General features: G+C 47.7%; 1 long non-coding RNA gene across 3 annotated transcripts; it reads left to right on the forward strand.

The window, feature by feature from the left end:
* The first annotated feature begins 1,663 nt into the window (after window positions 1-1,663).
* LOC125945305 (uncharacterized) lies at window positions 1,664-23,599 on the forward strand. 3 transcript variants are annotated; one of them, XR_007466803.1, is made up of 4 exons: window positions 1,670-1,999; window positions 4,384-4,490; window positions 16,340-16,480; window positions 22,546-23,599. It is a non-coding gene; the product is annotated as an uncharacterized LOC125945305 (long non-coding RNA). The 3 variants fall into 3 exon arrangements; XR_007466802.1 differs by lacking the exon at window positions 16,340-16,480 and having other exon boundaries at window positions 1,677-1,999; XR_007466801.1 differs by lacking the exons at window positions 16,340-16,480; window positions 22,546-23,599 and having other exon boundaries at window positions 1,664-1,999; window positions 4,384-4,521.
* The last annotated feature ends 241 nt before the right edge of the window (window positions 23,600-23,840 follow it).

The following is a 23,840-nucleotide window of genomic DNA, read 5'->3' on the forward strand; positions in this document are numbered from 1 at the left end:
ATGGGGCTTTGTATACAGGCCTGCCTTGGAATCACTAAAAACTGGTCATTGTTGCGGTGCTTCGCAATTAATTAAATCAAGTGCAGCACGGAATACCGCAAACTCAGCACCCGTCGATGTGGTTTTTAAGCATGAAATGCTTTTAGCTCCCGTTGTCAGCGACTTCCAAGTGACCTTGAGCCAAGACAGAGCCGTTATCCGGGCACTCAAACGCGAGCATCCGGGCAAGCAGTCAAAAGTTAAGAAAATGGGTCTTTGGCCCCCAACACCCTGTACAAGACCACATTACATACACTAGTTACCGCTCAAACAAGTTAAATAAACAAATATTGCTTCTGATTTCTTCCTAATGTTTTTTCACAATATCACTTAAGCTGTAACTTCTTGTACGCTGAACGTTTGTCATTTCCAATAGCGACATTCAAAAGGCAGATACCGAGCACCATACACTTGATTGTAATCTTTTGGCGCTGAGACAGGGTTGCCTGTGCTCTTTTCAGCGCCAGCAGCCCCTGAAGTCCACGGCACGGGTTTTGCGCCGCCTCGTTCGAGGGATGGCACCACGCTGCGTGACCATCAGGACGCCAGCGTCCGGCGCGGCGCGGTTGGTTGTTGGCCGAGACGAGACTTGCTACGAGGTTCAATTTACAACAGGTTTATGTCACTCAGTAAGCTTTCAGGCTTGCATCGAAGCACCAATATGCCGGTAGACATCTCATGCTCACATCTACTCTCCATTTCGGGAGAGCCATTTAACTTGATTTCTTCAGATTCTGCTAGGATGATGACTGCAGCGCCAGAGCTGTTGAGTTTCAGTGAACCATCTGTGTAGACAAGTTGCCGGAATCTGTGCATGTTGTAAATGTGTTCCAACGTTGCTTGCTTCAAAGCTTGCAACGGCGCCCCAGGTTTTGAGCGTTTTCCCCATGTGTCATTTGCATTCGCTGTCTCCGCTAATCTACTGACTGGATTACCACGACGTGAACAACACCAAGCTGTACAGTCTATGGCTAGACGCAGCACATACAAACGCTTATGCCTTCCTTATTGGAATGGCCAACAGCACCACCTGCGACACATGCAGCTGTGATAAGACGCTCGCACACATTATCTGTGTCTGCCCGTGCTATAGTGGCGAGAGGAAATTGATGCGCAGAGTGATGGACCAATTGGACAATCGTCCGCTATCAGAACTGGAAGCTCTCGGCCAGCACTCCCTGCCCCCTTCCCCCTCCCCCCCCCCCCCAAAAAAAAAGAAAAAAAAAAAAAGAAATACACGCAGCAGGCCTTGATGGCCCTTCTAAGATTCCTGCGATCTACGGGGCTTCACGATAGACCTTAAGAACATCGCGCGCTACCGCTTTCTAGCGTAAGCAGTTAGTTTATGCTCGTCTCTCTCTCTCGCACCCCGTCCGCTCTCTTTCTATTTTTTATCCCCCTACTCCTTCCCTTCGTGCAGGGTAGCCAACCCGAACTGCCTCTGGTCAACCTCCTTGACTTTCTTTGCACCTTTTCCCTCTCTCTCTCGCTTGAAGAGCCTCGAAAAGAATAGCTTGCCGACGTAGAATCGCTCAACACCAATACAATGGCTCTGCCATGAAAGTCAAGGTGATCGGTCAGATTGTTAAAAAATGAGGCGAAACAGCACAAAAGAAGTTAAAGCGCGATGTAAGGAAAGAAAAGGGAAGCAGATGCTGCATAAACATTGTTTGAAAGGGGATCTAAGCAAAGCCAAGCACGAACTCCAACTTTTGAGATTTCCGTTATCTTTAAATATGGCTAAAATTTCCAGTTTCCTACATTCTGGTCGTTTCCGTTGTTGTGGCCGCTATTCTTTCGAATACGCAAGATCTAAGTACCCCATTTGTCCTTGCTTCTCCAATTCTTGGGTGTTGTGGGAAAAAATGTCGAGCCAAACGTGGTACTAAGCAAAATCAGCAAGCACCAGAATATTATGCTCACCCAACTCCAGGTCCTCGGCCAAACAATCCTCTTATTGGTAAGCAACTACGTTTATTTCAAAACAGCACCCGTGTTAAAATAGGCTAGGTAATCCGGTTTTAACTTGCATGCCTACGTTATTTGGCTAAACGTATCACAACATTGAGCAACCCGAGAGAAAGCACACAATTGTGATTTTAGTGAAAGACCGTATATACGCCCAATACATTAATTGTTTCTTTCGTCCTTATCATGAAAACAAATAGCCGACGAACCTCGAATAAATCATGTAGCAGTTAACCTAATTTGAGAGACAGCCTACCAAAAAGTGCAATACCAGAAAATTAGTCAATCAACAATAGTATATTCAGGATTGTTGCATGCTACCCTACTTTATTATGTATACTTGTTACGATTGTTACTTCAACATTACGATTGTTACTTCAACATACTGTTACGATCCACATTGTCGGCGAAGTTATTAGTGAATTATTGAAGTCTTTTTTCACGGGCTCTGTATTATTACCACAGTATTATACGCAGATTTTGAGAAATCCAGTTACTAAATTCGAAGTCTTGAATGCGTGATTGCGATCAGAAATTATTTCGAGGCTGTTGCATGCCCCCTACTTCATTTTGCCGACCGCAGATGTCATGTGACCTCAGGTTTAGTGGACCCAGTCTGAGGCTTTACAGATAAGACAAAGAAGCCTAATTGCAATGTGCCGCCACATGTGCACTCACCCAAAATTTAACGAAAGGTCAATTGTCTGAGGCATCCATTCTGCAATAATTATATAGTCACATTTGCTGGAATTACAATTTTTCACTTCAGCGTTGCGAGTCATTGTGATTCTTGTAGAAATAAAAGGAACCGCACGGTTTAAAAAAGATAAGAACAAATCATCCCCCGATTATCATGACAGCATTTAGACGCTCAAAATTAGGGCTTGGCGGCCGTTAGTCCGTCCGCACTTTCTTTTTTTTTTAACACAGTCTGTCATTATTGTCTAGCCATAGTCGGGAGGCCAAATTCTGATCGTCAGCTCCACTGTGACCATACGACAACCTTGCCCATCACTGCTACTTGGGCTGGAACTTTTTCCCCTGGGGCAATATCTACCGGAAGCCATACACGTTAACCACTACGCTATTGTGCACCTTTTGTACAACTTTTGCGTAGCTATTGCTGAAAGCTTCGCGGAGATTGTTGCGTCATGGATTCACTATCACAGTGGTGATGGGAATCAATTTTGAATGCCACAGAGGTGACGCCATAGAGGCGACGAAGCGTGCCTCGCAAAAATAAACGTTTCTTTTGAGAAGATGGCGTCTACTTTGAGAAGCTGTTTCTGACGTAGCATATCGCATCAGATCCGAAGGAATCGCGAAAGCCACCTATTATTGTAACGCGTTTGTTCAACATTATGGTGTGTGTTCTCACTATGCATCACCCTTTCTTACTGATCCATATATACATGAAGCGGTTCAGTTTGCATCATTGCTGAAGTGAACGAGCATCGTAATGTATTATTTTTCAATAAAACATACGCACAGTAGTGCAGAATATTGCCTGATTTCTACAAATCAATGAGTTCGTTCAGCACGCATAACCTGTATGGTAAGGTGGGCTGACGCAATCAATTGCATCAGCGCTTGTAAATAAATATAAAACCTTTACCGCAACACATCACGGGCACTGACATAAGAAGTGCAGTAAACGTGCATGAAATGTAAACGTGCAATGTTGCTGAATGATAAGCTCCCGTTGACGCCGCATGAATAATAAAAAAAGAAAACAAAAGAGAAAAAAAGACTGCTAAAAAACGAATCTACCTTCGTGTGCGTATTTTCGTTCATGAACATAGCTATATACGCGCTGTGAAAAGGGAAATGCGAGAAACGAAAGTCACCTTCATTGTGACATACGCATGCACAAACGGAGCAGCTCACAAACATTTATTCCTAGCAGCGACCCCAAACAGACATTGATGACCTCAAAATATAGCATTATTTTGAACAGGAGACTAGTATCTCGATAAAACTGTATCAAGCATTTAGTTTTCAACAGCCCCTACTCCTCACGTACTGGAAGTAGTGCGGATGAAGTGCAACCAGCGGAGTTTCCCGTACGAGCCAACAAACTGCAGCAATAACCAGCCTTCTTAGAGCACATACTACATATATTGCGCTCCAACGTCTCAGCACTAAAGCCAGCGTCCCCAGTGCGATGCAGTGTCAAAAAATGCGGTGGTCTTACGCTGCAAGACCCTGGAAGGGCCTGGTTTTGCAGTAGGGATACTGAATTCACCAGTAATCTAATAGCTTTAAAAATCAACACCTGAAGTTCTAATCTTCTCATTCCTCACAATGTCATGCCTTTGAAATAGGCACTGTACTAAAGAAAATTTACAATAAATAAATGTATTTCTATTGCTGCAGGCCCTCCGAAACCACCGAGACTGCACCTGCCTCTTAGAATTCGGGAGACGAATGTGTAAGGAAGCCTAACAATCTTAGAATATCCGCTGCGGAACGCCACGCAGCAGGTAATAAGCAGAAAATAAACAAGAAATTCTTTTTGGTGTTTCAGTGGTAAATTATGAGCTGCATATACTTCTGTGTTACGTGCACTATGTTTACTGTGTTATGCCGTTTTACTGTTTTAAAATTATAGTGGCATACGCATTTTAGCTTTGCTAGCACGAACAAAGGCATCGTGTATGAGTCAGGGAAAAAAATGAATGGCCTGCAATGTGCCCATTTTTACATTCTGGTGGTTTAGCACGAGAATCACTCTTTTTCAGGTATTACCATATTTGTCTTCATCTGCGTTGTTGTGGGGTATAACGTACGCCCACAACAGCCTGCTTTGATAGGCTCACATGTAGGGCAGAGCTGCGGATCCACTTAAAGAATCCACATCAGGTCCACTAGAGATCCACATCAAGAAAAATAGTAATATTTGATATGAAAACACAGATAGATAAGCCAAAAAAAAGAGTAGCGCAGATATTGCGGGAAACGGTTTGCTACCCATCGTCAGCAACGTGGCTAACCCACGTTCTCGAGTCCAAGCAGCATGAAAATCGGTCGTAGCTAGCTCAATCACTGAATAGCAATCCAAAAGGAAAAATTTCAGTAGTTGCCAGGAAGGATTTAGCGAACGAATGACTGGTAAACACGAAGATACGCGTATTTATTAGATATTATATAATATGTAGAGAGGCACTCTAGTGTAATTAATTAGAGCGTAGAGCACTGCAACGAGAGGTTACACAGCGCAGGCAACACAGGCACACGGCTTCGACCAACTCGTCGTCGTCGTCTTTCTTGAAGCAGTGCATACTGCTCGTTCTTCTTCAGTACAATTATCTCCCCGGAGAAAAGGAGCCGTCCCGGCGACCTACGGGCAGGAGAGCACAGGGGGGTCGAAATAAGGCTTTAGCCGCTAAACGTGCACGATTTCGCGCCCTCGGCGGCGCTTATCCGAAGGTGGCTCAAGGGGTTCTATCATGTAGTTCACAGGAGACGTTTGACTGACCACACGGTAGGGACCCTGGTACTTGGAAACGAGTTTCGCTGAAAGTCCAGGGCTGGTGGCGGGAACCCAAAGCCAGACTAGTGAGTCAGGAGCATAGGGTGCAGGAGAGGCGGAAGTATCCCAACGGTGCTTCTGTCGCTGCTGGTCTTCCGTAGTAAATGTGCGGGCGAGCTGTCGGCACTCTTCCGCGTGTGCAGCAGCTTCGGACAGGGCAGTAGACTCCGTTGTGTCAGGGCGATACGGGAGGATGGTATCCATTGTGCAGGAAGGCTCGCGTCCGTAAAGAAGAAAGAACGGGGAAAATCCCGTAGTGGTCTGTGTGGCGGTGTTGTAAGCATAGGTCACGAAGGGTAGAACGCGGTCCCAATTGGTCTGGTCAGATGCGACGTACATGGATAACATGTCGCCAAGAGTGTGGTTAAAGCGCTCAGTCATCCCATTAGTCTGCGGGTGGTATGCAGTAGTGGTGTGGTGAGTTACGTGGCATTCCTTGAGTAGGGCTTCTATAACCTCAGAGAGAAACACACGGCCTCTGTCGCTGAGCAATTCTCTGGGGGCTCCATGGCGAAGTATGATGTTACGCAGAAGGAACCATGCAACATCACGCGCAGATGCGCTGGGCAGAGGCGAAGTTTCCGCGTAACGCGTTAGATGGTCTATTGCCACAATCACCCAGCGGTTGCCGTCTGAAGTACTCGGCAGGGGCCCGTAAAGATCAACTCCGACGCGGTCAAAGGCGCGTCCTGGGCAAGGCAAGGGTTGCAATGGGGCAGCTGAGGAACAAGGGGTATTCTTGCGGCGTTGGCAAGCGAGGCAGGAGCGCACATATCGGCGGACGAATCGGTACATTCCGCGCCAGTAATAACGGAGTCGCAGGCGCGCGTACGTTTTTAGTACTCCTGCATGCGCGCATTGCGGGTCATCGTGAAACGCTGTACATATGTCCGAACGTAGATGCCGTGGGACCACGAGTAACCATTTGCGGCCGTCCGAGAGGTAGTTACGGCGGTAAAGGAGTCCGTCACGAACAGCGAAGTGGTGTGCTTGGCGACGCAGTGTACGGTCAGAAGAAGGCGCTGATGGGTTGGACAGAAAAGCCAGCATAGAGACAATCCATCGATCCTTCTGCTGCTCCTAAAGCATGTCCGTGGCGGTGAGGGAGGACTCGCATATCGGTACCTTCGAATAATTGGGCTGGCCTGGCATAGGGGAGCGGGACAGGGCATCCGCGTCCGTATGTTTACGGCCAGAGCGGTACAGCACTCGAATGTCGTACTCTTGGAGGCGGAGCGCCCATCGAGCGAGTCGACCTGAAGGGTCTTTTAAGGACGACAGCCAGCAGAGGGCATGATGGTCAGTTATTACGTCGAATGGGCGGCCGTAGAGGTAAGGGCGGAATTTAGTTATGGCCCAAATGATAGCCAAGCATTCTTTTTCTGTAACGGAATAGTTGGCTTCCGCTTTCGTCAGAGCGCGGCTGGCGTAAGCAACGACGTATTCATCGAAGCCAGTCTTTCGTTGCGCAAGAACAGCGCCAATGCCGACACCACTAGCATCCGTGTGAATTTCTGTCGGTGCGCTGGGGTCGAAATGACGGAGAATCGGGGGTGAGGTTAGAAGACGACGCAGCGTCGTGAATGCGGCATCGCAAAGTGGCGACCAGGCCGAGAGGTCGTGGTTACCCGCGAGAAGCTGCGTCAAAGGCGCTATTATGGTGGCGAAGTTGCGGATGAAACGGCGAAAGTATGAGCACAATCCGATGAAGCTGCGGAGTTCTTTGGTGGTCTTTGGTCGTGCGAATTCGGCGACTGCTTGGAGTTTGGTAGGATCTGGAAGCACACCATCTTTCGAAACAACGTGGCCAAGGATGACTAGCTGTCGGGCGGCGAAGCGGCACTTCTTGATGTTGAGCTGGAGTCCAGCATCGGCGAGGCAAGTGATAACGCGTTCGAGTCGGAGCAGGTGAGAAGAAAAGTCCGGGGAAAAGATGACAATGTCATCGAGGTAACAAAGGCATGTCTGCCATTTGAGGCCGCGGAGGATGTTATCCATCATTCTTTCAAATGTGGCAGGCGCATTGCACAGGCCAAAGGGCATCACGGTAAATTCATATAAGCCGTCAGGCGTAACGAATGCCGTTTTCGGGCGATCTGACTCAGCCACCGGGACTTGCCAGTAACCAGATCGTAAGTCTAAGGACGAAAAGAATTCAGCGCCTTGGAGGCAGTCTAGTGCGTCGTCGATACGGGGGAGAGGATAGACATCTTTCCGGGTTATTTTGTTCAGGCGTCGATAGTCCACACAAAAACGAATTGTCCCATCTTTCTTTTTCACCAGCACTACTGGAGAGGCCCAAGGACTGTGGGAAGGCTGTATCACTACGCGTTGAAGCATGTCGCCTACGTGCTCGTCGATGACACGGCGCTCCGTCGCGGACACACGGTATGGACGCTGTCGTAGTGGGACATGGCTACCGGTGTCGATGTGATGAACGACTGTAGCTGTACGCCCTGAACATTGTTGTTGGTGGTCAAAAGAAGTGCGAAATCGGGTAAGGAGGTCGACGATCTGCGCGCGCTGACTCGGAGTGAGCTGCGGATCAATACACCGAGCAAACGTTCTGTCACACGCTGGCTCAGACGTAGAGACAGGAAGAGCCATGGCGTCAACCTGAAGAGGAGTCGAGTCATCAGGCACATCGTAGAGAAAGTTCGGCTCGAATTCGTCAGCAGACCCGAGGCACTCGCCATGTCGTAGGCTTGATGGACACGAAAACGGATTCGTAACGTAAAGTGCGCTGGAGCTCTGGCGAATGGGAAGGATGGCGAAGGGAAGCAAGAAGGGATGACGGCGTGCAGCAAGTTTCGATGGCGTGAAGAGAACTGCAGAATCGTAGAAAGCAGCACAGGAAACGGGCACAAGGGCGGAAGAGAAAGCAGGGATATCGGTGTCGGCGGCGACGAACACTCTAGCAGAAGAAAGAGGCAAATCTTCAGAAAGACTTCCGCAAAATGGAGTAAGCGCAAGTTCTGCACGGGCACAATCAATTACTGCGCGATTAGAAGAGAGGAAGTCCCATCCTAGAATGATGGCATGAGAGCAGCGGGGAAGAACAACAAACTCAATGTGATATAAACTGTCTTGTATGGCGACACGGACGGTGCAAGTTCCTACAGGCTCAATTGGCTCAGCGCTTGCTGTACGTAGCGAAATAGCGGAAAACGGCGTCGCGACCTTTCGGAGCGTACGGCGAAGCTGGTCGGCAATCACTGACACCGCGGCACCGGTGTCGACAAGCGCGTGAACAGCGATACCTTCCGCATAAACTTCAATGACGTTCGCAGGGGATAAGCGAGGGCTTGAGCAGTTCGATGAGATCGCAGTTCTTGCCTCCGGAACTGCGCCTTTTAGTTTTCCTCCACAGCGGGGGGCGGCGGACAAGGGGGGACAGGGAACGTCGACGGGGAGAGGGAGACCGACGAGTGGTGAAACTTCGAGGAGCAGGAGACGAGGAAGCGAAGTGCGGAACAGGTGGAACATAGCGGGGCTGAGAGTCAGGTGTATTCCCTTGGGGTCTCGCAGTATCGGGAGGGTACCAACCCCGCCGGCGGCAAAATCGTGCCACGTGGCCAGCAAAGCCACACGCGTAGCAGATCGGCCGATTGTCCTGGGTACGCCACGGATTGTGAACAGGGGGCCCAGGCTGGGGTGCACAATGTTGAGCCGGACGTAGGGGCTGCGGAGGCGCGCAGAAGTCGCTTCTGGGCACGTAGTTTGCAGCTGCAGAAGGCGACGCGTAGAAGCCGCTTGCGGGCGTGTAGTGTGAAACTGCAGGCGGAGGTCTTGGACTGGCAACGACGGCAGCGTACGTGAGTGGAACCGGCGCAGGAGGGGGCTGATGAGCGAGAGGTAGTGCGTCGCTCACTTGGTCGTGTATGACCCGACGTAGTTCCGGAGACAAGGAGGACTCAGACGACCGGGTAGCAGGCAAAAGGGACAGTTGACGCGCCACTTCCTCTCGAACAAGTTGTTTGACTTGGTCGAGGAACGCGGAGTGGGCGGGAGCAGCATTGAAACTGTCGGTGAGGGCCGAAATCGTGTCGTCCGGCGCGGCAGCTCGGCGCGTAGTGAGGCGTTGTTTGCGGAGCTCGTCGTAGCTCTGGCACAGGGTGATCACCTCGTCAACCGTTCGAGGATTTTTCGCCAAGAGCATCTGGAAGGCATCATCGTCGATGCCTTTCATGACATTCTTTATCTTGTCACTTTCTGGCATAGTGAGGTTGATGCGCCGACAAAGGTCAACGACATCTTCAATGTAGCTGGTGAAGTTTTCACCCTTTTGCTGAGCGCGACCACGCAAGCGTTGTTCCGCACGAAGCTTTCGCACAGCAGGGCGACCGAAGACCTCTTTGAAATAATTAGTAAAAGCAGTCCAGGTGGTAAGGTCGGATTCATGATTCCGGAACCAGAGATGAGCGACTCCAGAAAGATAGAAGTTGACGTTAGTCAGCTTATCCTTGTCGTCCCATTTGTTGTGCGCACTTACGCGGGCGTATGAGGAGAGCCAATCCTCGACGTCATGATCGTCGGCGCCACTGAAGACAGGAGGATCGCGGTGGCGTAGGGCACCGGAGCAGACAACAGGCGAAGCCTGGGGAGGATCGGGCTGTTCGGCGTCCTCAGGCATGGCAGAGACGGGAGGGAGCGTCCGGCTGCGGAGTTCCAGGTCGGTAAAGGGCCCAGCACCTCCACCAAATGTAGAGAGGCACTCTAGTGTAATTAATTAGAGCGTAGAGCACTGCAACGAGAGGTTACACAGCGCAGGCAACACAGGCACACGGCTTCGACCAACTCGTCGTCGTCGTCTTTCTTGAAGCAGTGCATACTGCTCGTTCTTCTTCAGTACAAATACAACAAAGCCGAGCTGTTAGCCTCTAGTTGGTCGGGATCTTTCGCGGCATCGTCCTCGCGGGTAAGAAAAAAAAAGAAAAAAAAGAAAAACCTTCAGCGATTGAAGCGAAAGTGCATACGTTCTTTAGTACTACGCATACATTCGCTTCAGTAGAAGACAAGCACAAAAAAAGCATCCAAACCACATCTTTGCTGATAAGGCGCTTCTAACAATGCGAAGTAGGTAGCATGCCCCACATACGTTCCCCGGTAAAGATTACTGGCGACGTTGGGAGTGACACAAATAGCCTTTCATATACAAAAGAACCAGCCTAGTAACCGATTTCATTGTTGCTGCAGAACCGCTATGTGTAGGCAACGGATAGTTAGCACTCCCAAGGAGCAGTGCGAATACGTGGAGCACCAAACGGAAAAGAAGCGGCAATGCTACCAGCGGCGGCGTGCTGCCAAAATTGATGAACTTGGTTCCCCAAGATGCTCAGTACGAGGGCCATGCCAGGGAGGACCCGATTGTTCTTGTTCAAGAGGCTTTAATGTTCGCGACTTTAATGCGACTTTATTGTTGACATTGCGAAACCTGACAGTAAGAACCCTGCGTTTGTGTTGTCGGGTTCGCTCCTTTTGCGTCCGTGTCTGCATACCTTATGTTGTTTCCTGACAAGGCGGGCTGATTCCTGTCGTTTCTCAAGGACAACTTTGGACTCGCATGCTACAACAATCACAGTCAACCAACCACGCGGGTACAGATCGTGTTTAGAATTAGGCCTTGGCCACGAATGTAGCGAGTGGTCGCGGAACCCATCACGGTGTATCACAGCGACCGCAAAGCGATTGTCACTACCATTACTCTCGAGCAATAAAGCACTGCATACCCCCCTCAGCAGTTGTAGTGGTGCTTTTCAACAGCTTCGCTGGATATTCACTTTGGCAGGGCCGAGATGGCGAGTCAATTATTTTGAGACAAGTCTCATACATCTGCCGCGCGCAAGAGCCATACATTGTGTTGCATTTTTTTTTGCTTCACAACACTTTTATGTGGTTTCACGTAAGAAACTGAAAAGACTTCGTATATGCTTCATTTCGCTAGGCCATTTTGCATCGAGCTATGCTTTGCAGGCTTCGGACAAGACACTTCAAAACATATTAAAAGAATGCCTTTAGCGCCAGCTGTTCAAGCAGATTTATTTCAAATGCACACGCACGACAAGGCTGGAAAAACACGCCCCAAATATAGGAGTTCGCTTGTTCTGTGTGATACATATTGTTTCTTATGTAGAAAAGCTGGACGCTTGAAAACATCTGGATTACATTGCTGGACTTCGGTGTTTTGTTGCATATTTTGCAGAGAAGTGTGATAAAGTAGCCAGCAATAAAACTAAACCTATCCCGTCATCTCCCATTTGATAATGCGGATAGTATCCATTGTGATATTGTTAAACTCCTGAGCTGGAGCATATGGAAAACTAGGGTTACTGTGCACAATGCAGACGACTGAGGGTACACGTCTGCGTGAATACTTTCACGAATCTTAGCCGCGGTTTGTCAAAGTGCAGAAAGTGCGGATTTATACATCAAAATGGGATTCCAAATAGGAATCGCTAATACGCTGGCGAAAATTTTAATATATACTTAATCAGCCAAATGAGCCGGTGGCTTATTATAGCATGACAATATTGTTGAGTGTATGCGAGCACAGTGATTTTAAGAAGAGTATGTAGGAACCGTAATAAAGAAAAAAATTGCACACACTTTGGGTGGTAATTGAATTCGTTTTTGAAGCACATGGTAGGCACGCGGTTATCAAGTATCATTTGGGAATCTACAAAACAAATACCGAGCCTAAAACACATTGCAGCAGAGGCTTGAAGCAGCAAGAGCTACGATCCCGTGACGCGCGAACACCGCAGCAAATTTAATCGAGTGGTCCGTATGGCGAGCAGTGACCTTTGCCGTGGCGCGCCGCCCAGTACAGCCATTGCTCTTATCGAGACCGGTGATGCGTGCAGACACAGAAAGTGTCGTCACTGGCTACGCTAATCCAATCTTTCGCTATAGCCCTTTTTTTTCTTCTTTCTATAAGGTTGCTCCGCTCGCCTCTTCTTTCCCTCATGACTTTCCTATCCCTCCTCGCATGCCTCGCCTCAACCTCCCCTCATCCCTCGCGCAATGCTTTTTTTTTTATTTAGCTGGCCGCGGCACGGTCTTTATTTTTCTTTCTCACGGGCGTTATCAGACGGACCGCCGGACGAAAGCGCGCACTCCTCTCTTGTCCGGCCATGCCAGGCGTTACACCGTGCTTGTGCGCAGTAGGGTTCTTGCGTTTTCATGCACGCAGTCCCATTCATTATTACGATCAAGCAACCATGTGTCCAAATTATAATAAAAATAATTCCACTTGCAACACAACAGTTCTTTGGACTCACTTTATTGTGTTCGTTTGCGAAAACCCGAATTGGAGCTGACAGTGCAACACACTATAGGATGCAACAAAAAGAGGATGGTGCTTCTCGCTCGGTCCATGAAATCCACCTCCGTGAATTTCGCCGAGCATATCCTGCGGTTGTTGACCTTATCTCTGGGCAAACCCATTAGGTCCGTCCTTCCAGCGCTTCCATCCTGAAGAACAGTGAAGATTAAAAATGAGAACATCGCAGTTGGAACATACAAAACTGAGCTCGTTTCGCGTCGCCGCAGAGTATCAGTTGTGATATATCAACCTTAATTCTCAGAAACGCATTTTGAAACGATGGCGACCAATTAGCTAGAAATGAGTGCAAAGCGCATGCGCACAGATGTGTTCCTTGCGATACGCACAGGTGGTACTATATTTATCAGGCGCTTTATGTTCGCTGCTTGTTGGCATAACGATTTACTGCATCGTTGTGTTTTCAAATCAGCTAGCTGCTGCCTCACAACCGGACAGCCATGTACGACTGCGCACAATTACTATAACAAAATAAAAACCGGGACGTAAACTGCGCAGTGCTCACCTGTTGTCTTTAGGGATGCGGTAGAATTTCACGTCGCATGGCTCACTTCGTCTTGATGTGTTCGTAAACGATTGAAGCACACACGAACAGCGACAGCTGCGAGACATTGCGGAAAAAAGCCGACAAACGTGCAACGGTAGGGTACCATACGGACCACACTGCTAGCGAGGAAGACGAAAACCGCAAAACTGACCGTATACTGCCAGAAAAAAAATCACAGCATATCCACGAAGTGAATGATGATGAGTGGGCGTAGCACCGGGGGATCATTCGGGTAACCGTGAATCCACTGTATACAGGCGAGATCGCGGGAAGCGACGGCAAAACGCCGGAAGCGTTCTCTACCCGAGGTTGGTGGCGCCGATGCTCGGCTCAAGCGCGACGCCGGCAAGCGGACCCAGAGGCGGCGAGAGCGCGGGAAGCGGTGGCAAAACGCCGGAAGCGGTCTCTACATGAGGTTGGTGGCGCCGATGCTCGGTTCAAGCACGAGCTTCGCGAGCCCTCAGCTCCGGGTCCGCTTGTTGTCTGCGTCGCCGTGCTGCAGCAGCTTTGCGAGCCCTCGATTCCGCTTGCAGTTGAGCCGCCACTCTCGCCTTTTCATCCATAGCAGGCTCGCCGTTATCAGAAGCGACTGTTATCATCCATGACTGAAGAGCGAACGAGAGCGCGCGTCGAGAATGAACGCCCTTGTGCACCGCAGGGCCCCTAGCGGACTACATGCAAACCAGAGCTACGGGCGAGAGAGAAAGACAGCGCGCATCGGGAACGAGAGAGAAAGAGAGCGCGCTTCGGGAATGAACACCCATGTGCAGCGCAGTGCCCCTAGCGGTCACCATGCAAACCAGAGCTACGGAAAAGGACGAAGAGGAGGGACAAGGCTCAGCCCTAAGGTGCTTTGCCCCTAAAAAAATTGCTGCCGTTTTGGCCTTTATCAGCACGGCCGACGGCGAGCGCGGACCGCGCCAGCCGCGCCGTCGATAGTTGAAGGCGAGAGAGAAAGGACAAAGTTCAGAGAGGGTTGACAAGAAAAAAAAAAAAAAAAAGGAAAAGCCATTTCGGTTTCACATCCATTTCATGAATGCGCTGCAATTCGCGCGGATAAAAAACCGGCTGAGTTTCCGAGGCCTGGGACAGTTTTTTAGCTTACTGATTGCTAGCTACGCCGCAGACGTTTGTGAAAGTGGGCAGCCGTTCGTTTCTACTGATGATTTCTACTGACGATCTACACGGATCGCTATCAGTATAGAGACCCTGCTGGGCTTCCAGCTGTCGCATATTATCACATGCATTGAGCACGCAGGCATGACTGACACCAATGCCTGACATGACATGGGCGACACCTAAGGTGTTCAGAAAATCATCGAACTCCCAGCTGTTAAAAGGCGGGCCGTTATCAGTGCACAGCTTCGCAGGCAAGCCACGAACCGATAATATTTTTGTGAACACCACGTGGTCACCGAGCTTGTGGCTGTCGCACGAAACTCAGGAACCTCAAAAATTATGACTGATCCCTCTTTCATAGGAATCGGTAGAACAATAAAGTGAAACATGTCTTCACAGAAGCTGTTGTATGTATATTGTACGTCAAGAATTAAGTTGCGAGTAACCATTAGCGGCACCCTACCACTGCACACGGGTCCTTGACAATTGCTACACAAGCGAAAGTTGTGGAGCGACTCGCGACAAGACATCCCCCGGAGACACCGCATCGCACGCGTCGGAGCACTGCGCAATTCCACCATAAACCACAGGCGTTCGCAAACCGTACGAGCGAAACCGAACGGGTTGTTAGTAAATCGCTTCGTGAACTCACGGTCAGCTGCAGGGAAACGCGCATGATTTGCGGGTTGGCGACCGTGTTGCAGGTTTGCCTGGCACGCGGAGTCCTGTTGGCAAGCGGCGTCCTGGTGCCGAGTCGCTTCGGCGAAGCTTCGAGCATTTTGGGTCCGGCTCCGTAGTGTCTTGGGCAGGCAATTGAGTTGTCGCAGTTGAGGCAGTTGTGGGCAATTGAGTAGGGGCACTTCCCGCATTCGTAAGGTCGAAAATAATCGCCTTATGGGTAACCGAATCAAAAGCTTGCTGTATGTCCAGGAAGAGCATATATGCAGAATGCTTGTTTTCTCGAGCAGACTCTAGAGATGATACGATGTCTGCTATGCTATCGAGGGCAGAACGGTGACAACGAAAGCCGCTCCTGACATCAGGAAAGAAATTAAGCTCTTTCAGCTTGCCATCTAGATGAAACTACCATTCGTTCCATCAGCTTCATAACATTAGAATTTAGCGATATTACCCGGTATGACTTTAGGTGTTTTGCAGGGCGGCCGGGCGTTAAGACTGATATTGCCACAGATGATTTCCAATCATTGGTTATCAGCGACGTTCGCTACACTTCGTTATCTGCGTCTGAGACATTTTTTGAAAGGCCTCAACGATTTTTCGTAACCCCTGGTACGTAACACCGTCTTCACCAGGGGCAGTGCGACGTTTAGAGAGGCTGAGCGCGTGGCGCAGGTCCTCCGGAGTAAAGTATGCTTCATCCATCTGGCAGGCTGGATCATAGCCGAAAGTTGTGGTGTTCCGACTTGTCAGAGGATTAAGGTCATTGGCAGCTATAGCCGCATTGTACAGAACAACACGGCTTCCTGAAGCTGCACAAATTTGCATTTCCTTGATGCTCCTTAAATTATGCAAGGAGAATCCCTGAGCAAAACTAAAGAAAGGAAGATAAAAAAGAGAAGACGTTTTCTATGAGCATTGTTTGAATATAGATACAAGAACCTGCTGGCGCAGTCTACAGCTTTCCCACCTGCAAGGTTCTTCAATATGAGGAAGATTCTCAGTTCGCACGTTCTGTTAGTTTTAGCTGCTACAGCCGTTACCCTTTTGACAGTGGAAAATCCATGTCCACAATTTGCCCATGCTTCACCTCTTCTCTGGTCCCGTTTACTAGATCCACGTCCCAATCCTGCACTTACGAGCAATCAGACTGTACCCCATGATCGTTTTCATCCAGTTCACGTTACTAATCAACATACTCATCAACGTCAACACAGACAAGAAAATCGACTTTCAAATCGAGCGAATCGTGCAGGTATGCAATCTTAAATTTTTGTTTCTTGTTAAACTTTGCATACCTCATATCTAGATGATTTGCTTGAACCAATATATTGTTGTAGAGGAGCGGGATAAAAGCGTTTTTATTTTTGGATACCTTATGGCACAAAACCAAACAGTAAAAAAATATAATAGCCGAAAACAATTTATGGAATTTGACGAAATTTTCCTACGGCCAGACACTAAACCTTAATTCCGTAATTCAAAGAAGCACAACGTAAAATTGCTAACTTTCTAATCGCATATATTTCTCATATTCATTGCTGGCAAAGAGTTGTTTGAGAAAGTTGCGCAGGCGTCTTCTGGTACACTCCGGCAGCATTACAGCAATCTTGCACCGAGTTCATAATTACGTGCTTGCTTGATCCTAACGTCCTCCTTTAACATATTAGTATTTGTTTAGGCTGCCTATTCATCAAGTGTGATTACTAAGATGCTGGGTTTGAGGAGTCATTTGGAATTTTAGCGTCCGTTAAAATTATTTCGTCTGACTGGTCTTCCGTCTGAGCAATATGAAGTGCAGTCAGTTATCACTTGAGCGATATAAAACACATTTGTGCATGAGCCATTTCATGTCGTTCTTTGATAACGCTATATATACTCAATATGACTGGAACAAATTGACGGTGTTTTTTCTGTAATACACATTTTTTTAAAACCTTTATTAGTTGGGGAGCATGGCGTTGTTGATGGAGGAGTTCTTAGGTAAGGTGCACACATTTTGACTCTAATTATTTGCGTTTCAGAAGACGAACTACCAATAGCTTGGTACATTATTTTATAGGAACTTAGGGAGTATTTGTTTATATAAGAAATTTCGAAGCAGTCGCATACCTGATTTTTTTGAAATCAGGAAATTGCGCCTAATTTAGGATACAGATAATGCAACTTCAAAGCTCAATCCAAGCAATATCGAAACCGAATGCGCCGGCCGCACAGAAAAGGCTATCGCGCTATCATGCCAGATGGAAATATCCCTCGACGAAAAGTGCCACGAAGTTTGAATGTGAACGTCGCGGCCAGTCACGACGGGTATACTGATACGGCACGCTTTGCATGGCTAACATGGGTCCCGATGTGCTGTACTGACATTTGCCGCAACATGCCATCATTTAAATTTCGTCACATACCTCGTAAAGGGGTGTTTCTGTCTGATGTAGCAGCTGGGAGGTTCGCTGTTGAAGCTTCTTTGATTGATCATTCATATTTTACGAGAAATATCACAACATTGGTGCGATTTCCAATATTTTTTAACACGAAAGTGTTTTATGCCGGGGTCCACCAAGACTTCACTGACGTATTTCCGTCACGGAAATACGTCACACGAACATACACGAACATAATACAAAGAAAGAAACCAGAAGAAAAAGTTCCACAAACATGCAAAATTTGGAAATCGAACCCACGACCTCTCGGTCCGCGACGATAGATCGCCGAGCGTTTAACCCATTGCGCCACAAACGCATTTGCAGAGAGTTACACAGACGCGCCTTATATATCTAACACTCCTCCGTGTACCCGCGCTCTTGCTCGGGGCGGTGCCGCCGCCTACGAGCAGAAAAGAGAAGTACTGCATTATGACACTAACGCGCACCGACAGTGAACGCTTCGGTGGTCTCAGCACTACGACGCCTCGATGCCAGCATTCGAAGGGACGCTGGCATCAAGAAGCACTACCAACGCCACCTAGGTGGCGTTCACCGTACTCAGCACAGCGGAGCGTGGCCTCCGCAATTAGCTCTGAAAATGTTTCTGAAGTTGATCGCGGAGGCTGCAATTACGACGCGCTGTACGCGCTGATTTGACTCGGTGACGATTCAGTTACGTGCTTTGTCTTGCGCGTTGTATTAGTGTGTCAGTTACGTGCTTCGTCTTTCGCGTTGTGCTAGCGTGTGCAGCGTAGTGCAGCTTCCATATGCACGACGGTTGCTCATGGTCATCGACGTTGGTAGTCGTGATGGAGGAGACGTGCCACCAGGCGTCAGCGTGGGTGCATCAACGCCTAAGGGCGCTTTAGCCACAAAACACCAATAGACATTATATATCAATGTGCAATAAACATTACACTACTTCTGTGAAGACACGTTTCACTTTCGTGTTCTATACCGATTCCTATATAAGAGGGATCAACCACATTTTTTAAAAAGAAGGACCATTACGCTTTCACGCCGTTTCACAAACAATGTTTTCGAGTGCTGTCATGTGGCACCATCTAGGATTAATAGCGGGAGTCTGCAGCAACCATTGTTTGCAGTCGCGATCGACCAGGTGCGCGCATGTGCAACGTCAATTGTGTTCTGCAGGTGTTATGAGCATAAAAACGTCAACTTACGCTGTAGAAAAAATTCTTCGTATTATTTATGTCCCAGGGATTATGACGGAGGTGTAGTGAGCCTGAGAGTGCCGTTAGTTTTGGCATCACTGCTTTGGCTACGGTATGTCACGGATTCGCGGCATTCGGCATTTGCCGCACTGAATGGCTGTAGTAACATGTTGTACAAATACCGGAAAAAAGCCTTGGTTTTTCGGCAGAGAATTAACGTTAGTTCATCTTATGGTAGAAAGGGGCTTCGCGCATGATTTCTGTAGGTGGTATAAGCGACGACATCTGCCTAAGAGAAAAAATCGAGCGAGGTCGTTGCCTGTAGCCTGTGGCGTAGCAAGGAATTGCACTTTGGGGGTGATAATTTAGGTGTTGAACTTTTCCTGCTGAAGTCAGCGATCATGACTAAACGAAGGACATGCACGGAAGTAAAGGGCAAATTGTGGAATTTCTTGGGCCATTTATACGACCCATTCGCGTCTTCCGGATATATGTTGTTGCCTCGTAGCCTCACGGGTTTCGATAGGAGTGGAAGAGCCTAAAAATATTTAATGGCAGTTGCCTCATACACTGATACGTCACTGTCTGGAAAGTAAAATATTTTGCGGCTTTATTGGCCAAGGACTCTTAAACATAGGTGCAGTACGAGCACTGCATAATGGTAATGTGCTTCGCATCCATGTTGCGCACCTACTAAACAAGCCTCCTAAATTTTGAGATGGATCAATTATTTCTTTTCAATACTAGTATATGCATATTGCAAAACTCATTATAAATCTTTATGTCGACTGTTGTGGGCGCGCTTAGAGCAACTAACTTCTAGAGGAGGTTTGAATATGAGGTATACTTTATGTGATCTCTTTTTTATTTTCGTGGTAATCATGTAAAACGTGCTAGATTTGAGCACCAATTGATTGTCACAAATACTCAGGCGCACAGCGGAGCTTAATAAAAAATGTAATCGCCGCATTAAAAAGCCACAATCTGGACAGAGCGCCACACTTGTGGTGGTTTAGAGCAGACGTGCCATATATGCGCACGCCTCTTACGTTTCTATTTCGTACAAAAGTGAAGGAAAGAAATGTGCAGATCCTATGCACTGTGGGAACCAATTGTATGCAAAACATTTAGCTAGTAACTGACTCTAGTTACCCCTGTGTTACGCTGGCTGATTCCAACTTGCGCCTGCGAATTTCCTAACTTAATCACCCCACCTAGTGCAGCATCAAAGCGCGAGCTGTCACTAGGAAAGGCGAGAAAGTAGAACAGTACGCAATCGTGAAATGTTTTAAATATCTGGCTGGCTTTGGAACTAGCGAAGTATACGTGCGATCGTGGCCTAATAATTATATAGCACCACGCTGCCAGCATGAGTCTAGCGTCGTCATCCGATTCTCGTCATACCGTCGGCGTCACGCCATCATCTTCATAAAGGTTACATGATACAGTTGTCTTCACAACATTGTCGGTACACACTCGTCGTCATCCCATTGTCCACATACCTTTCAAATGCTGTCATCGTAATTTCGTCGTCGGCCTTACGTCCTCGTCTTGCATTCGTTGTCATACCTTCTTCGTGATGCCGACAGGTTCATTCTAACGTCGTCATTTCAACTTCGTCACCTGACTCTGGTCAAGCCATCATTGTCACGCTGTCGCAACGCCACCTAGATACCACGAGGCCCGTTCACTCCGATCCATAACGTCATGTTTCCTGGCCCGACTGCCATATAATCAAATGGGGACGCTCCCGAGTGAGTAGTGGTGATTCAGACGTCACCGCTTTCGTCACGCCTGGCTTGGCAGTAGGAATTCCGGGCCAGGTAACATGACGTCATGGATAGGAGTGAACAGGCCTTGTGCTATCTAGCTGGTGTTTGCTATCCCCGTGAAGCCATTGTCGTCATGCCGTTATTGGCACACAATCCTTTACCCCATGGTCATCATTTTAGTAATGTCATCCCATATTAACGCCATCCCGTCTTAATGCCATCGTCGACACAGCGCCTTCGTCGATCCACCAATGTGATTCCTTCTTTTACAGAGCTGTTTACCTCTAGCCCCCGTAAGCGTCCCCCGCATGTGTTTCCCGGGAGGGGGGGGGGGGGGGGCTACACTGGGCGGTTTACGTCCGTACCGGGGACAGTACGTGTGGACAGGAATGGAGAAGGGAAGGGTAGAGGGGGCAAGAGTGTGTCGACGGCGCCTGTGCACGTGGCCTGCGCTCCTGTGGTTATAGCGTCACGCGGGTCGGAGGTGCCGGCGCAGCTGCAGCAGCGGTTGCGGCAGATGCATGGGAGGTGCGGTGACCGAGCCGGCGCTTCTGTCGGCGTAGTCAGATATTTTTGTAGCGTATTAATGTGCGGAAATAGTTAAACAAATTTTCACAACGGAACAGGTAAATACTCCAAGTGTAGCCAACTGGGGCTTGTTACCGCATATTTACCATGGACACTGGTAGGGCGAACTGAAGAAATAGTGGACTTCGAGACAGGCAACAGCGAACGCTAACTTCTGAAATGAGCGCTCGTCGGTTGATTCAGTGTCCGTTGTTCCTTCACTTCACGCTACCCTTCTCCTTGACTGCGAGCTCACGACGCATAGAAATGACCACTAAGTAAGGAAATTATGTCCACTTATCATATATTGCTTGTCTACAGTAGCTACCAGACTAAAAATTATCTAGTGATGGTCTAAAACTGTCATCAATACACGTAGTAGCCACATAAGGGGACACATGCAGAAGAACGAGAATATCTTAAGATTATTAGTGAAATAATAGGACTGTATAACTTGGGGCTTTGAGTTCTTAATGCACCTTAATGTAAACAATAAAAAGTATTACTAGACAATTCTTAACAGGCTACGTAGGTTCCACGATTTGATGTGCAAGTAATACGTAGTACGTAATAAGTAATACGTCATAGTAGTAAACGCCGGAATTTTGTAAGTCCCGCAGGCAATATTAATATATATATATATATATATATATATATATATATATATATATATATAAATATAAAAAACTTGAGTGGGGTGCATATTTAAAACCCGCACTTCTTTTTTAGCTGGTAAATATTGAAAAGTTGGGCACCTGATTGGCCCGCTGTCCTAAAAAATAGGAAAAACAAAACGCAAAAAAGGAAGGATTACAAAATTAGAGCACATTGCCGAAAGAAGCCCGTATAACATTGCAAGATGTAAAAGAAACACATCCGTAAATTACAACTCAAACAGGAAAAGAAAGGGAAATGGTTTGAGGAGTGCCTGACTTGTCCCTAATGTTTCCGAAATAATTTTCAGAGTACCGAAGTGTGGTTAACAGAACCTGCCGTTTAGTAAACGCAGGGTTCATAACGTATTGGTAATCACTCAACGTTGTCTCATAAGATGCCCTTAGCCGTCGATGCAACTGCTATGGGACACACGATTAGAATTGCGGGTTTATTTCCACCCAATAGAATGTGCTACGCCTGTGATTAAAATCCCCACCGGAATATGTACTTTCATCTCCAAAATATGGCTTAGACTTTACATTTATGACTTCAAGTTTATGAATGTGCTGACTGTTCACGGCGTAGAGCAGTTACCATTTACTTTATTCTTTAAAAGAGATCAGGGCAGCGCATGTTCTTCAGACGTTTGTTTTCTATTCAGCCAATCCTAATTTAATCACTTCTCTACAGACGTCCGAATAATTTAAAGTGCTTCTATTGCAGGCCCTACAGCAAGAAGACGACGATCGAGAGTGCAACGAACGAGTTGAGAGACTGTTGTATGACCATTGTCAAAACATTCAAGCCACGCGAAACGGAAGCAAGAAATAAAGCCGCCGCATCTATTCTGGCCAATTTATTGCAAATATTTAAATTGGCATAGTTGTACATTGAATCTAGCTTTCCAATTTCTTATCTGATTTCAAGGCGGCTTCCGCAAAAAAAAAGAAAAAAGAAAAGACAAATGAAACTGTTGCACATCAAGTAGCTTTAGAAAGGGACGGTGAATCAAATTCCCTGCACTGCGCAAACAAATCGATTGCGTTGATTGTCCTTGTTAATATTACTGAACAAAGTTAAAAGCCCTGTGCGCCTGCCGTGATAGCCCAATGACCATGGTGGTGCGGTGCTAAGCATGAGCTCGTGCGTTTAATTACGGCCGCCACCGCCGCATTATTTTGGTGGTGGCGCCACGGTGAAACGCTTGATTGACATGCATTCATTGCATGCGAAAGGAACCCCAGGTGGCCAGAATTATTTCGGAGCTTCCCGCAAGGCAAGATCGAAGGATCTCGTGGTTGTCTGCGTTCGAGCGACGATAAATAAAATATGTGAGACAAGAAACGGCTCACGTCTCCCTAGAAGGTTAACCCTTGCTGCTTTGAAAAACGGAAGTAAAAGAAAGCAAATAGAACGCAGGAAAGATTGAAAATTAGAGTTAAAGGCGAAGGTTGGAGGGAGAGACAAGTAAAGAAGACTACCAATTTCCCCTAGGTGAATCAGTTCGGGGGTGCCATCTACGTGAAGCGGAGGCCAAAGAGGTGTGTTGCCTACACCAAGGGGCCATAACGGTCCAAACAGTCGGCATTGGCTCAGCCCCCAGCATACCTCTTTCCGCGGATACGGCTGAGCCACGCACGGTTTAGCGCATAGTGTACGACCCCCATGTGCTCGGGTCCGTGGTGTCATAACACACCAAACGGTTGCTGACGCAGACAACCCTGCAGGTGGTCACTGTTTCGTTTATCCTCCTTCATTTACCGCTAAATGTGCCCGGAAGAAGGACTAGCGCAGTGTGCGGGCTCTAGTGAAGTAGTGAAGGATTTCTTCTGTAACGAATAAATAGTTATGGTACATAAAATGTTATCATTATTGGCATCAGCAATGATACCATTATTGTTACATTTGCATTTTCTTGACACCTGATGTGTTCGTTTCGTTTTGTTGTCGCTGCCGCAACATAACCAAAATATCGTTGCGGTCAGTGTGTTCTCGGAACTATGTGTTATCGCGTTATC

Source organism: Dermacentor silvarum, chromosome 5, assembly GCF_013339745.2.
Source record: "Dermacentor silvarum isolate Dsil-2018 chromosome 5, BIME_Dsil_1.4, whole genome shotgun sequence".
Taxonomy (NCBI): Eukaryota; Metazoa; Arthropoda; class Arachnida; order Ixodida; family Ixodidae; genus Dermacentor; species Dermacentor silvarum.